Source organism: Sander lucioperca, chromosome 10, assembly GCF_008315115.2.
Source record: "Sander lucioperca isolate FBNREF2018 chromosome 10, SLUC_FBN_1.2, whole genome shotgun sequence".
In the NCBI taxonomy this organism is placed as follows: domain Eukaryota; kingdom Metazoa; phylum Chordata; class Actinopteri; order Perciformes; family Percidae; genus Sander; species Sander lucioperca.
In genome coordinates, this window is record NC_050182.1 from 19,369,166 (window position 1) to 19,384,392 (window position 15,227).

The following is a 15,227-nucleotide window of genomic DNA, read 5'->3' on the forward strand; positions in this document are numbered from 1 at the left end:
TCCACCACAAAAGGAGACTAAAGAAGTGGTGTGCGTGTTGCCTTCTACTCGTCTATGGCAAACGTAGAATCATGTTCCCCTGAATAATCCCCAAAATAAAAATAAAATAGAGCGGGGATGTTTTTTGATCATGCACAAACTAAACAAACATGCAAGAATTAAATCCCTCCTTCTGATACCATGGATCTAGAGCCACTGGGCCAGGCATATGCCAAAATACTTCTTTATAAAACTTCAATATTCAAATGGAAAAGAGCAAAATGAAATAACACAATGTGGTGTCAACATAAGACAGAGCTTTCAAGCCAGGGAGCAGAGTTCACTGCCCGGGAAAAACAAAAGACTTTCACCCAGGAAAAACACGTGTTCGTTCCTCGGGAGTGTTTTAACTAGAGCCCGACCGATATATCAGCACCAGAGCAGGGGGAATGAGAGGGGGAAACGCCAGAGCAGGGGGAATGAGAGGGGGACACGCCAGAGCAGGGGGAATGAGAGGGGGAAACGCCAGAGCAGGGGGAATGAGAGGCGGGAAACGCCAGAGCAGGAGGAATGAGAGGGGGAAACGCCAGAGCAGGGGGAATGAGAGGCGGGACACGCCAGAGCAGGGGGAATGAGAGGGGGAAACGCCAGAGCAGGGGGAATGAGAGGGGGGAAACTCCAGAGCAGGGGGAATGAGAGGGGGAAACGCCAGAGCAGGGGGAATGAGAGGGGGAAACGCCAGAGCAGGGGGAATGAGAGGCGGGAAACGCCAGAGCAGGAGGAATGAGAGGGGGAAACGCCAGAGCAGGGGGAATGAGAGGGGGACACGCCAGAGCAGGGGGAATGAGAGGGGGGAAACGCCAGAGCAGGGGGAATGAGAGGGGTAAACACCAGAGCAGGGGGAATGAGAGGGGGGAAACGCCAGAGCAGGGGGAATGAGAGGGGGGGAAACGCCAGAGCAGGGGAATGAGAGGGGGGAACACCAGAGCAGGAGGAATGAGAGGGGGAAACTCAGCAGAATATATTCCTCTTTAACCAAAACATAGCACTGTACAGTAAATGTAGCCTAAATGGTCACCAGTTCAATCTCTGGACAAGAAGGATGTATCTCGGTGGGGAAGAATTAAAGAGCAAAGCTTGTATTTTCCTCATAACAACCTTAACTTCAAACTTTTACCTGCGGAGCAGTGTGAGAACAAACGTGTATCCCTGACCTGTGGCTACAGCTCCAGGTATTTCTCGTCTACTTTCAATATTTTCTCTCACAGCCAGAGTGTGAAGAAGAGAAAACTGCAACCAAATGCTCAGCGGCTTACTGGACACTCGAACCTGACGCCGCCAACGCTGACAGGCTAATAGGCGTTGGACTTTGGGTGAAGGTAACCGTACACCCAGCAGCCCGACGTGATAAATAAACAAACTGAATGTAAACTCAGCAGAGGAAAGAGTTCAGTACTGACAGTCATGACGGACGAGCAGCTGGTTAATAATGTAATAACCTGAGTCCTCTAAAGGAGCCCACACACACACACACACACACACACACACCTAGTCCCTTACCCTAACCTTAACCATCACAACTAAATGCCTAACCTTAACCCTTACCATAACCTAATTCTAACCCTAATCCTAAAACCAAATCTAAGACGATATCTAGTCTCATATCTCATTGCCCAGCTCTACACACACACACAAAGACACACACACACACACACACGGAGGAGGCCAGAGTTCCTACCTGCCTAAAGACTGCTACCATCACTCCTGTAACAAAACAGTCAACTGTTACGTGTCTGAATGAATACCGACCAATAGCATTAACACCAGTCATAATGAAATGTCTTGAGAGATTGGTACTGAACAGCATCAAGGCCTTCATTCCAGTTAACCTGAACCAACACCAATTTTCCTGCAGAGCCAACAGATGCACCGATGACGCCATCTCACCTGCACTTCACACTGCCCTCACTCGCCTGGAGAACCCCAACACACCTATGTCAGGATGCTTTTTGTTGACTTCAGTTCAGCTTTTAACACCATCAACTCCAACAAGCTAGTCAACAAGCTGCTGTCACTTGGCCTGGACTCTCACCTCTGTAAGTGGATTAAGAACTTTCTCACCGACAGACCCCACTATGTCAGACTTGGAAATCTCAACCTCCTCCACCACCATCCTTAACACTGGCACTCCCCAGGGCTGTGTTCTCAGTCCGCTCCTCTACTCACTGTTCACATACAACTGTTCTCCCATTCATATTTGAATTCTGGTTTACTAAAACATGGATAAAGTAGAGACCTTGTTGAATGTGGCCAAAGTAGTTCTGGTCTACCTGGCCTGTAAAGCTGTTAGCCGTGTACATGCGAGACGGCAATCAAGACGAGCCAGCAGGAGACTGTGGTGTAAACCTTGGATATTGCGACATGCTAAACAGGGTGTCTATCCTAACTTGTGTCAAGAACTTCGCTCAGAAGATACTCCAGCTTTTGTGAATTTTGCCTGTTTTGCTCCTCAAGCTTTTGAGGAATTACTCACTATGGTTACTCCACTAATTGCCAGAAAAAACACCCATTTAGAGACAGCATTTCCAGCTGTTAGAATGTGGTCAGTTGTTGGAAAATGGGCGACATTGGTCCGACATTTTCCAACTCCACCAGAACAGACTGGACATGTCAAACTCTACCAACTCCACCAGACCAGACTGGACATGTCAAACTCTACCAACTCCACCAGACCAGACTGGACATGTCAAACTCTACCAACTCCACCAGACCAGACTGGACAGGTCAAACTCTACCAACTCCACCAGACCAGACTGGACATGTCAAACTCTACCAACTCCACCAGACCAGACTGGACAGGTCAAACTCTACCAACTCCACCAGACCAGACTGGACATGTCAAACTCTACCAACTCCACCAGACCAGACTGGACATGTCAAACTCTACCAACTCCACCAGACCAGACTGGACAGGTCAAACTCTACCAACTCCACCAGACCAGACTGGACATGTCAAACTCTACCAACTCCACCAGACCAGACTGGACATGTCAAACTCTACCAACTCCACCAGACCAGACTGGACATGTCAAACTCTAACAACTCCATCCAACAAACGCCAACAAACACAGACGGCCGGCCCACACTGACCCAGCTGTTGGAGTTTGTTGGTGTTTGGTGGAGTTTGTTGGAGCAGTGTGCAAGCTCCTTCTGACTCCATATTCAAATTTGCAGATGACAAGGCTGTGGTGGGGCTGGTAACCAACAATGAGGAGAACACCTACAGGGAGGAGGTCAAATCAGTGGTATCCTGGAGCAGCACAACACAGGGTCCATACGCATTTTAACCAATACTTTTCGGAAAATTTCCATGACTATGTATTCCTGGAAAAAGTCCGTTGACATTATACAATAAGAATAGAAATCTGTGTCTGGTAAATTCAGAAAATGACATCACTTTACTGTAATGCAGCCTTTAAAACCAGGAAAAGACTAAAGTTACCACGTAATGATATTACAATTCTTCAAAATCTAAGACGATATCTAGTCTCATATCACGATATCAATATCATATTGAAATATTGCCCAGCCCTAACTAGGGTGCAATATTCAAATCACAAGGGAAGCGCAATATTTGTAAAGGCAAAATATGTGTCAGACCGTTCTGAATGAAATATTGCGGTGCAGCAGAGACGTCCCGGCCTACAAATCCTATCCTACAGACTACAGAAAACTCTTTGTTTTGGTACAGATCCTCACGAAAAAAAATAAAATATAATAATAATAATAATAATAATAATAATAATAATAATAATAATAATATATAATAAAATATAATAAAATAAAAAATAATATAATTAAATAAATAAAATAATAATAAAATATAATAAAATATAATAAAATAAATAATTAAATAAATAATAATAAAATTATATATATATATATATATATATATATATATATAAAATTCCCTCCAATATCGTGAATCATATCGCAATCGCAGTATCAGTCAAAAATAATCACAATTAAATATTTTATTTTCAGCCCTATCTAGCAATATATTGATTATTGCTGTATGGTGATATTATCGGTATGGTGAGGCGTGTATCGGGAGCCGTGCAACGCAACGTAACGTGATTTCCAACCCTAGACATGACTTAACCCTCGTGTTGTCCTCAGTTAAAATTTGACCCGTTTTTCAAAGTTTCTTCATATCAGAAACACAGGACGTCGAAATAAGTGGCGAAAATGTAGAAAAAAAAACTGAAAAAAAAAAAAAAAGTGACAAAAATGTCAAAAAAAGTGACAAAAATGTTATAAAAAAAAAAAGCGCCAAAAACAACAATAAAAACATCTAATACACCGGAAGAAAACGTCAAAATAGCAACAAAAACTTTTGGAAAATAGGCGACCAAACGTCAAGACACAAAGTGACAAAAACATCAGAAATAGTCATAAAAATTTTGAAAAAAGCTCCAAAATGCAAAAAAAAAATTAAATAGTGATACATGTTGGGAAGTGTCAAAAACGTTGACAAAAAAAGCGCCAAAAACAACGATTATAAACTTCTAAAACACTAAAAGAAAACGTCAAAAGATAGATACAAAATAAGCGACAAAACGTCAGAAAAATCAATACACACAACACAAGGGCTGAATCAGCAGCAGGTTAATTCACCTTTGATCAGGTTTGGGCTGACAGTTGGTGCTGTACAGACGCTAGTTTGGTGTGGCTTCCTCTTCCTCTTCCTCCGTCTACAGACGCTAGTTTGGTGTGGCTTCCTCTTCCTCTTCCTCTTCCTCCGTCTACAGACGCTAGTTTGGTGTGGCTTCCTCTTCCTCTTCCTCCGTCTACAGACGCTAGTTTGGTGTGGCTTCCTCTTCCTCTTCCTCTTCCTCCGTCTACAGACGCTAGTTTGGTGTGGCTTCCTCTTCCTCTTCCTCCGTCTACAGACGCTAGTTTGGTGTGGCTTCCTCTTCCTCTTCCTCCGTCTACAGACGCTAGTTTGGTGTGGCTTCCTCTTCCTCTTCCTCTTCCTCTTCCTCCGTCTACAGACGCTAGTTTGGTGTGGCTTCCTCTTCCTCTTCCTCTTCCTCTTCCTCCGTCTACAGACGCTAGTTTGGTGTGGCTTCCTCTTCCTCTTCCTCTTCCTCCGTCTACAGACGCTAGTTTGGTGTGGCTTCCTCTTCCTCTTCCTCTTCCTCCGTCTACAGACACTAGTTTGGTGTGGCTTCCTCTTCCTCTTCCTCCGTCTACAGACACTAGTTTGGTGTGGCTTCCTCTTCCTCCGTCTACAGACACTAGTTTGGTGTGGCTTCCTCTTCCTCCGTCTACAGACACTAGTTTGGTGTGGCTTCCTCTTCCTCTTCCTCCGTCTACAGACACTAGTTTGGTGTGGCTTCCTCTTCCTCCGTCTACAGACACTAGTTTGGTGTGGCTTCCTCTTCCTCCGTCTACAGACACTAGTTTGGTGTGGCTTCCTCTTCCTCCGTCTAACACAGAGACAACCATCCAGCCATCCACTCAGTTAGCGTTAGCTAAAACACATCCGGGATCTACTCGCCTCTCGGTGCCTTACACCTCTTCATCCTTTGTTAAAATATCTAAAGTAGCAGCGATTCATCCGTCCTCTGCTTCACAAAGTGTCCTTGGTTAAACGGAGAAGAGTGGAGAGGCGTGTGGAGAGGTGAGAGGATTGTTTCTGATTAGGAGCTTAAAAGAAAAAAGAAAAGAGGATCTTCCTCCTCCCCACCTCCACCTGATGGATCAAGGTTTGCCCTCTTCAGGACGGGAGGACAGCTGCAGTCACAGGCTGAAGGCCAATATATCGATATTATATTAGCATTAGATATTATATTGACATCGATATATGAGGCGAGATATCGTCTGAAATGTGGCTGTCGTCATGTCGTCACACAGAGCTTTCGCCGTAGCCTACGCAAATGGCCTGAAGTTTATACTCTCACTGTGTGTGTGTGTGTGTGTGTGTGTGTGTGTGTGTGTGTGTGTGTGTGTGTGTGTGTGTGTGTGTGTGCGTGTGCGCTTCAGGACGGGAGGACAGCTGCAGTCACAGGCTGAAGGTTTGTTGTAGGTCTGGGCAATATATCGGTATATTAATATTATTATAAATCATAACAGGAGTTACGTCAAGACACTTTACAAATAGAGTAGGTCTAGACCGCACTCTATAATTTACAAAGAACCAACAATTTCCAATGAGAAAAGCATTTGGTGCGACAGTGCCGAGAAAAAAAACTCACTTTTTACACTCAAAAAGCTTAAAAGACGTGGCCGGGTTAGCTCAGTTGGTAGAGCAGGCGCAAGTTAAAAAAAATCCCCAAAATAAAATCCAACTACAGTTATTAGGTCTGAGATTTGGCTCAGGTGCTGAAAGCCGACACCTCTCCTGCAGGCTAAAAACACTCCTCTACTAATCTCTTCCGACTGCTTGGATAATGAAAAAAATAAATAAATAACTTACAGTAGTACTTTCAAACGGTTCTTTGTAGTTTGGCTTATTTAAAGCTAATGAACTTCTTGCTGTCTGGAGTTTGCACTAGAGGGTGACACGGGAATCAGTTGTCGCTCCCATCCCATCCCATGAAAATACTCACATCCCGTGTGTGTGTGTGTGTGTGTGTGTGTGTGTGTGTGTGTGTGTGTGTGTGTGTGTGTGTGTGTGTGTGTGTGTGTACACAGCTGCAGCGATGGCCCGAGGGAGCGAGAGCAGCTCCTCTGCTCTGCTGTGCTGTTGTTGTGTGAATGCAGCGCTGCAGAGCAGAACCGTTTGTCTCTCACTGCTGGGTGGTTTAGGGTTAGGTAGTGACAATTTTTCGAGACTCCCACAGGTCACGGTATTCCCAATCAACATACAACGTATTGCGAGTTGTAAGTGGTTCTCTTTTCTAAAACAAAATGCCTCGCAATCTTTGGGCGCACTCACCGCATTGCAGCGGCATTTTTTTTTAAATTTAATCTCCGGCTCCGTCCCGCTCCCGTAGATTTCTATCCGTCCCGAACACGTTACCGACAGTGAAATTGACTCCCGTACCGCGGGACTCCCGCGGGAATCACGTGACCCGCGGGAGACCCGAAAAATTGTCACCCTCTAGTTTTCACCTTCACGCTTGAAAGCACTTAATTGAAAGTCGTTTTGGATAAAAGCGTCAGCTGAATGACACGTAACGTAACGTAACGTAAAGCCCAGTTCAGACCAAAGATTCGTTAATGAGACGAGTGTAAACTTGCTGCTACTTGCGACGCGTCAGGCTGCAGCGTTTCTAAAACCTGCCAGTTCACACCAATGACAAGAGACGGTGTATCATCTCCATAGCAACGCCTCCATGTACTTCCGTTCTAACTTCCGACTTCCAGGCTTTTTGTAGCTGGATATGTCATTTGTTGTGTCTAAATGTTGGTGATCGTGAGATGCTTTCTACAGTTATATTTCTAGTGATGAATCAGCGAAAACAGGTTTTGTTTCTCTGATTCACGGCTTTGTCCGAGGCGCTCCCTCTCCTCAGTCACTCTCTAGCTCGCTCCACCGTACGTGCTCGCGGGCGCACGTTGAGCCTCCGTTAACAGTTTGTAACAGAAATAAAATGGATTCTGGATACTTTAATTTCTTTAGTTTCTGGCTGACTCCACCAGCTGACTTCTCTATTGGCTGTTGAAACAGGAGACGTCTCTTACGGTCTAAAACCAGCCTCTGGAGACTCCACCAGCTGAGTCCCAGAGACCCCATCAGCTGGTCCCTGGAACCCTAACCCTGGATATGACAGTGTTGTCTTTTCCTGGTTTTAAAGGCTGCATTACAGTAAAGTAATGTCATTTTCCTAACTTACCAAACTTACTAGCTGTTCGATTATTTGCCTTTCCCCACTTAGTCTAATTTGCGCTTATTTACCTAAAACTCTTATTGTGTAAATAATATTTTGTGAAAGCACCAATCGTCAACCCTACATTATCGCCGCAATATCGACATCGCTGTATTTGGTCAAAAATATTGATTTTGATATTTGATTTTCTCCCCTTCGCCCCGAGCTCTAACTCACGCCTGTTAGATATTAACGATACTTGACTCACAATTTCATTCACGATACATTTATTTTGTACTAACGATGGGTTCCCATCATCATACCAACTGCTATAATTATTATGAATCATATTTCTGTGTCTGGCTGATTTTTCCTTTCTGTTTAAAGGAAGTTTTTCTTCACCAAATGTTTGCACCAGATTGTTGCGTCTGTGTAAATGACAGAGTGTGGTCTAGACTCTACTCTATCTGTAAAGTATCCTGAGATAACTCCTGTTGTGACTTGACACTATAAATAAAATTTAAATGAACTTCTACAATACAATACTGCCGTAATCGTCTGAGCAGACGAGCGGGCCAAACCAGACGCACCACAATGAAAACAATGACAAAAACAATGACAACACAGTTGGACACAAAGTGGATGACGCACAACTTCTATCTTATCCGGAGGCTGTCAAGAAAATCCTCAACAGCAAAACAAGTAACCGTTGAGCCCCAGGTACAGATCAACATGAATAAATACATAAACAATTACTTGTCCGTGCTAAAGAGCAGGAAAAACTTGTTGTCTTGTTAAACTCACACGTAGCCTGTAGCATGTTTTTACTTTTGAATTGATCTAGTAGATTTACCTACGGGGTGTGATCTAAGAAAGCGTTCCTTAAACTAATTTATTCAAATACTTTGTCAAACTTCATAAAAACTCAAATGACAAAAAGGGAGGTAACAGTTGAGTGATATAGGTATGGGTCGGTTTGCAATAGCAGCTTTAAAATGTTTTATTTTGAAAAGTCTGGGGGGAAAAAATACTTTTTTTTTTTCTTCCATTGAACACAATTGTTTATTTTTGGACACACTGCACACTCACAGGGAGCAAGGGCGTAACTTTGGGTTCAACATTGGCGGGGGGGGGAGGTTGAGATCTACAACTATATAGAGAGATCCAGGGTTTCCCGCAGAAAATTTGTTAGTTAAGGTGGTAGGGTGGGGAGAGACCAAGGGGGTCAGCTTCTCCTCGGAACACGTAGCTCCTATGGCGCCATTTTGATGCTAACGAGCCATCACCCCCCGTTAGCATCCCATTGACTGCCATTCATTTTGACGTCACTTTGACAGAGAATAACTTTACATCTGAAGAGTTTAAAGACTCTATTTGTCCGTTGTTTACTTCTAAAGAAACACGACAATGTATAAAAGGCTCCATTACCTTGTACCTCACGTTATGGCTCCGTAGCAGACGTTTTTATAAAAATAGGCTAACGATTGGGTCATAACCACGAGACTTACTGTCTCATAGTAGAGGAATTACCGTATAGTACAGGAGAAGCTCTCAGGCAGTTTGGACTTCCATTAGCTGTTTAAGTGTAATTACTAATGTTAACTATCATTTTAGTGATCAATAATTAGCCTGTGTCTATGTTATCTCCTTACATATACCTACGCTCTCCGTCTCTGCTAGATTGGGAATGATTGAGATTTCTCTTGGCACAGCTACCAGAAGACTTCCAACTTTCAGACAGGTTGCTCACGTCACATCTACGTCTTCAAGCTCAGTTGGAGGCTGCTCAGTAACGCTCAGCCATCACCGGGAAAGATCTTCTAATATCCTTCACTGGTCTCCGTCCAGAGACACGGGACCTGTTGGTCCATTTTATATATGTCAATGGGAGAGACTGACAACCTCAGCCTGTCAGTCAGTCAATAGGGCATAGTGAACACAGTGGTGCCTGCCTGTAACAGAGGAAGTCTAACGTTAACCCATACCGTGACAGCTTTCACCTCGCCGTTAAATACGCTGTCTGCGTAGAGTTTTGAAAAGTCTAAACACACTTGCAACCGCTTTACCGGCATTGCCGTGACTCACTGTGACTTCAACAAAGTCGACGTTGTTTGTGTGTTTGTGTGTGTGGTGTGTGTGTGTGTGTGTGTGTGTGTGTGTGTGTGTGTGTGTGTGTGTGTGTGTGTGTGTGTGTGTGTGTGTGTGTGTCGGCAGTCGGAGCTCCACTCTCTGTCAAGATGCAGAGACGTCAGATATGCTCGTGCTTATGCACTCTCAGGTACCGAAATTTGGTTTGATTTAAAGTGAATCTGTCCTCGGTAGTACTGACGTGCTGATAGTTAAGGCGGCAGGCGTGTGTTGCTAAGGCGGCCGCCTAAGCTGCAAAGTGCTGCGGGAAACCCTGGAGGTCTAAGGACATGAATGGATGTATTTTTTTAAAAAGCCACAAAAACATTGATAAAATTGTCCAAAACAAAGAGACAAAAGCGTTGAAAGAAGCGCCAAACCCTTGGGAAAAACATTTTAAAAAAGCCGCAAAAGCGTCGAAAAAAATGGCAACAAAAAGAAACTTGCAAAAGGTGACAAAAACGCCAAAAAAATGGACAAAAACATCGGGAAAAAAAACTGTAGCAAAGAACTCGAAAGAGTTGACGAAAAAGGCAACAAATGTCTGAAAAAGGCAACAAAAAAGTCAAAAAAAAAAAGAATGAATTATGAATTAATCGACAATGAAAATAATAGTTAGTTGCAGCTCTAGAGATAATTCAGTCTGGACCGAAACAGAGGAGTAGCAGATGGACATTGCCATCCCTCGAGCCATGCCTCTAGCAACCAAAACTAAAAATAAATCTCATAAATATATACTTAAAAAGTGATATTTCGCCTGATGACTTGACCTGAAGGCCGAGAGAATAAATACAGCAGCTGACGGTTATCTTTCCTACAACCTCATTTCACTTCTGACTTTGCAAACATGCTAAACAGAAATAGACGGAAACAAATGAAGTGTATGGATGGACAGGTGTCAGATGCTTCAGACCATCATTAAAACCTGCTGCAGTGTTCAGGGTTTTCCTGCCGTCATAAAGGGATAAGCCTGGTTCACACGGCAGGATAATTAGGCCGATTTTAGCAACGATTTTAGCCCTGATTCCCCCCTTCCGACAATCTTAAGGATGCTCCGATTATGGTAAAATAATCTGATCAGATGTTCCTGCCGTGTGTGGTGTGTTAAGACTGCTCTCGTCTGCTCGGAAGGACAAACTGACTACAAAGAGACGCCAACTGACTACAAAGAGACGCCAAATGACTACAAAGAGACGCTGCCAGAAGACTTCCAACTTTCAGACAGGTTGCTCACGTCACATCTACGTCTTCAAGCTCAGTTGGAGGCTGCTCAGTAACGCTCAGCCATCACCGGGAAAGAGACTTCTAATATCCTTCACTGGTCTCCGTCCAGAGACACGGGATCTGCTGGTCCGTTCTATATACGGTCTATGGTAATCTCACAGTTTTTTCAGCCATTATAAGGTTTAGGTGCAGCTCCTGAGCCGTTTCTGGGCAAAACCTTAGCCAAATTGATTCTGTTAATATAATGCATAGATCTATATCCATTTTATCTTTACTACTGGTATAATGTTACTGCTACTACATTGCACATATCTGTACATGTTGTTCATACATTGTTCATGTTATTACATAGCCATATTTATTCTGCTCTTATAACACTGCACCACATTTCTTGCCTGTCTGTACTTATATACTATTTGACATTGTACTTTCTGCTTTTTTTGCACTTCTGGTTGGACGCAAACTGCATTTCGTTGTCTTTGTACTTGAACGCTGCACAATGACAATACAGTTGAATCTAATCTAAATAGATGTCACTAAAAGACTTTTCTCAGATCTAATGATTGTAGTTGGACTTCTTTAGCTTTAAGTTTTGTCTTTAAGCTTTTTGAGTGTTAGTTATTTAATATCTGCTTCAGCTTTTCCTATGTTTTAGACACAGATATGGAGATAATAACGGTCCAAAGTGATGTGGACAAAGAGACACAACACGACTACTAAGAGACGCAAAATGTTATGAGAAAAAAATATTTAATTTAATTTTTATTTTTTTTTTAAATTGGTATATGTCTTCCACCTTCAGCCATCAGTCAATTCCCTTGTGGAGGGGAAGTAAATCACTTTACTGAACATTAATTTGGCAACAACTAATCAATTTATTAAGAAAATAATCAACAACGATAATGATCCTTAGTTGCAGCTAGGATTGGGCATCGAAAACCGGTTCCAACTTGAAATAGTTTATTTTTTCATTGGAATAATTTGGAGAATTGGGTTTAAAATCTCTTTAAATGGTTCCGATGACTCAGCACTTTTCTTGACGCCTCTCTAGGTCCTTTTTACGACGCTTTTTTCTAACAAACAAGTTTTTGGACACTGCTTTGCTGCCACTGAAACACTTAAAGCTAAAGACGTCTGACTACAATCATTAGATCTTAGAAAAGTCTTTTACTTAGATGCTTTTTTCACTGTTTTTGGCGCTTCTTTCCACTGTTTTTTTCGCACTTTTTTTTTGCTGTTTTTGGCGCTTTTTCCGCACTTTTTGGCACTTTTTTTTCCCGCTGTTTTTGGCGCTTCTTTCCGCTGTTTTTTTTTGCTGTTTTTGGCGCTTCTTTCCGCTGGTTTTTTTTGCTGTTTTTGGCGCTTCTTTCCGCTGGTTTTTTTTCGCACTTTTTTTTTGCTGTTTTTGGCACTTCTTTCTGCTGTTTTTGGCGCTTTTTCCGCAGTTTTTGGCGCTTTTTTCACTGTTTTTGGCGCTTCTTTCCGCTGTTTTAGGCGGGTTTTTTCACACTTTTTTTGGCACTTTTTTTTCCCCCGCTGTTTTTGGCGCTTCTTTCCGCTGTCTTGCTGCATGTCACGTTCATTCAGCCGAGGTGCTGCCAGAAAACGGCTCAGGTGCTGCACCTAAGACTTGAAATGGCGGGGGAAATTTTGGTTTCCAGATAGTCGCCTGTTCCCCCCCCCCCTCCCCTCCCCCCGTCTTGTTAGTAAGAGGCGGTTAAGAAGAAGCGTCCAGAAGGCTTACAGGGAAGCGCCGAGATGATGTTACCAGACGTACAACGCCGGTTATTCATCAGTGTGACCTCGACGCAGACACCGGCACGGTTTAATGGAGGGAAGCAGCAGAGTGTGAACGAGGCTGAGAAACGGAGAGCATGTCGCTCTCTACAAATAGGTTATCATGAAGAGGGAGGGAGGGAGAGTGTTTAACTGCCCCACCTTCACACACAGAGACAAACATCTGTCTCCCTCTGTTTGGCAGGTGGATAACAAGAGCAAACACCCCCCCCCTCGCCCTCGTCTCGGGATTAAATGAGACTTTTTGTTATATGATTAATAACCTGAAGGCCGCCTCACATCCTTATCATGGTCTCATTATTACAGGTAAGCTGCACACAGGTGTCTTTGTGTCCCCTCATTGGTGTCCTTGTGTCGGTAATCTCAGGGTTTTTCTCGCCATTATAAGGTTAAGGTGCAGCACTCGAGCCGTTTTTGGGCAACACCTAAACCAAATAGATGTAACTAAGGCTACGTTTAGACGGAAAGGATCTGAAGAGAAAACGCAAAAGTAGCGTTGCGTTCTCAGTTTTTATTCCGCGTTTAGACAAGAGTTTTGGGAGGGGGGAATCTGCGTACATATACACAAGTTCACGCGCCAAATCCCGGGTGGCGCCATGACACTACACAAATGCACTTAATTTCCGCCGGAAGTGGTTTGCGCAGCGTCTGCCGGTGTAAATACAGCGATTTCGATGCTAGCTTGGGAACACGCTTCTACTACTTTGACTGGAGATAGCGTTACTCTCCCCCACCCGAATTAACACAGTCTGACGAGAAAGAGGCAAACTCCATACCCAGTGAAAGTCACCGTTTCTCGGTTATTGGACGACCGGGGCTCCGCGGAGCTCCGGAGCTGGCTGGCTGCCAGCTGCCGGCATAACTTTCGTATATTTACAGTCTGAATTTCGTCACGTCACTTACAGAACATCTACCCCAATGTCTTATAAAGCTAACTATGGTGTCTGATTTCAATTTAATGCATTTTTGTGAACATTAGGAGTTGCGTTTCAGAGGTCTAAGAGGAGGCTAGCTAGCTAGCTCTCATTGATAGAGCTCCATCCAGCCGCAGCTCTATCAATGAGACTCGCGGACAAGAGGCGTTTATTTCCCAGATCGTTTGTTTAAATAACTCAACACACATATCCATTATGAGATTAACTGGAAACTGCAGTAAGAGATTGCGGGCGTAACAAGCTCGCTGACCGCGCTATCACTCACACACAGCGGCCATTTAGCAGGAAGAGTTAATTAATTGTTATATCCTCTTTGTCACTGCGATATCAGTGCTTTGTCGGCACAACGGAGCTAGCTAGCAAAACAACCCCAGCCCGCCAGAACGGAAGTGGATTGCATCGACGGGAGGAGTTTAGGATGTAGAGCGGAAACGGCTCAAAAACTTGTGTATAGTGACGCAAAACCGTGTGAAATTCGATGTAGTATGCACGCCAGGCGGCTAGGTGACGCTGCCACAAACACCACCAAGTCTGCACGTCTACGTAGAACCTTCCTTCTACTTCTCTCCTTAGTGGCGTGAAACCAAAAGCTGACAATTTTGTCTGGAGAGACGAGGAGGTGGAGTTGCGTGTTTGTCTGATGATGACCGGCACAGTCGACCGTGATGAGCCACAGCACGGCGCCCACGGGAGCACTACCAATATCCTGAGCCTCGCAGCCCGCTGCAACAACCGTATCCACGTTGTCAAAATCATTAAAATACTGAGCCATTACATTGAAAATCTTTTCGATAACAGGAGCCTAGAATTTCTGTAGCCTACTCCGTAACAACAGACTACCTGGACGCCTTTTTCTCGTCTCTCTCCCAGTCCCTCCAGAAAAACGATCGCATAATTCAATGCATAATCAGCAAAAGTCTGCATATTTACGCCGCATTTTTTCAAATACGCCGCACTTTCGCCGCATAAATTGCCGATTTCCGCACAAAATATGCGGGGCTTGCATGATTTCATAATCCCCGCATTTTCGTTGAAAAAAGTCACACATATATCTTAGCAGAAAGTTGAAAAATGTTGCGTTTCCTTCACACAAGAGCAGCCGTTTTCCCCTGTTGCCATGGGAACGTTACGAAGGGACGTAATTACGCGACGTGAACATCATCAAAAAGCTGCAAACCCCGCGATGAAAGCGCAGTTTTTGCAAGTTCCCGCAATTTCACCGCATAAAATTGCATAAATATCCCGCATATTCCATCACATTTTTTTCAGAAAACGTGCCGAATAATCACGGATTTTTGCCCGCAACAATCACAAAAATTCCCCATTTTTCTGGAAAAACTGCTTTCCA

At 43.8% G+C, this 15,227-nt stretch overlaps 1 protein-coding gene across 1 annotated transcript in view; it reads right to left on the reverse strand.

Moving 5' to 3' along the window:
• The window catches only part of LOC118496120 (calcium-transporting ATPase type 2C member 1-like), a 64,965-nt gene that overhangs the window by 45,735 nt on the left and 4,003 nt on the right, over positions 1-15,227 (reverse strand). The window lies entirely within an intron of this gene.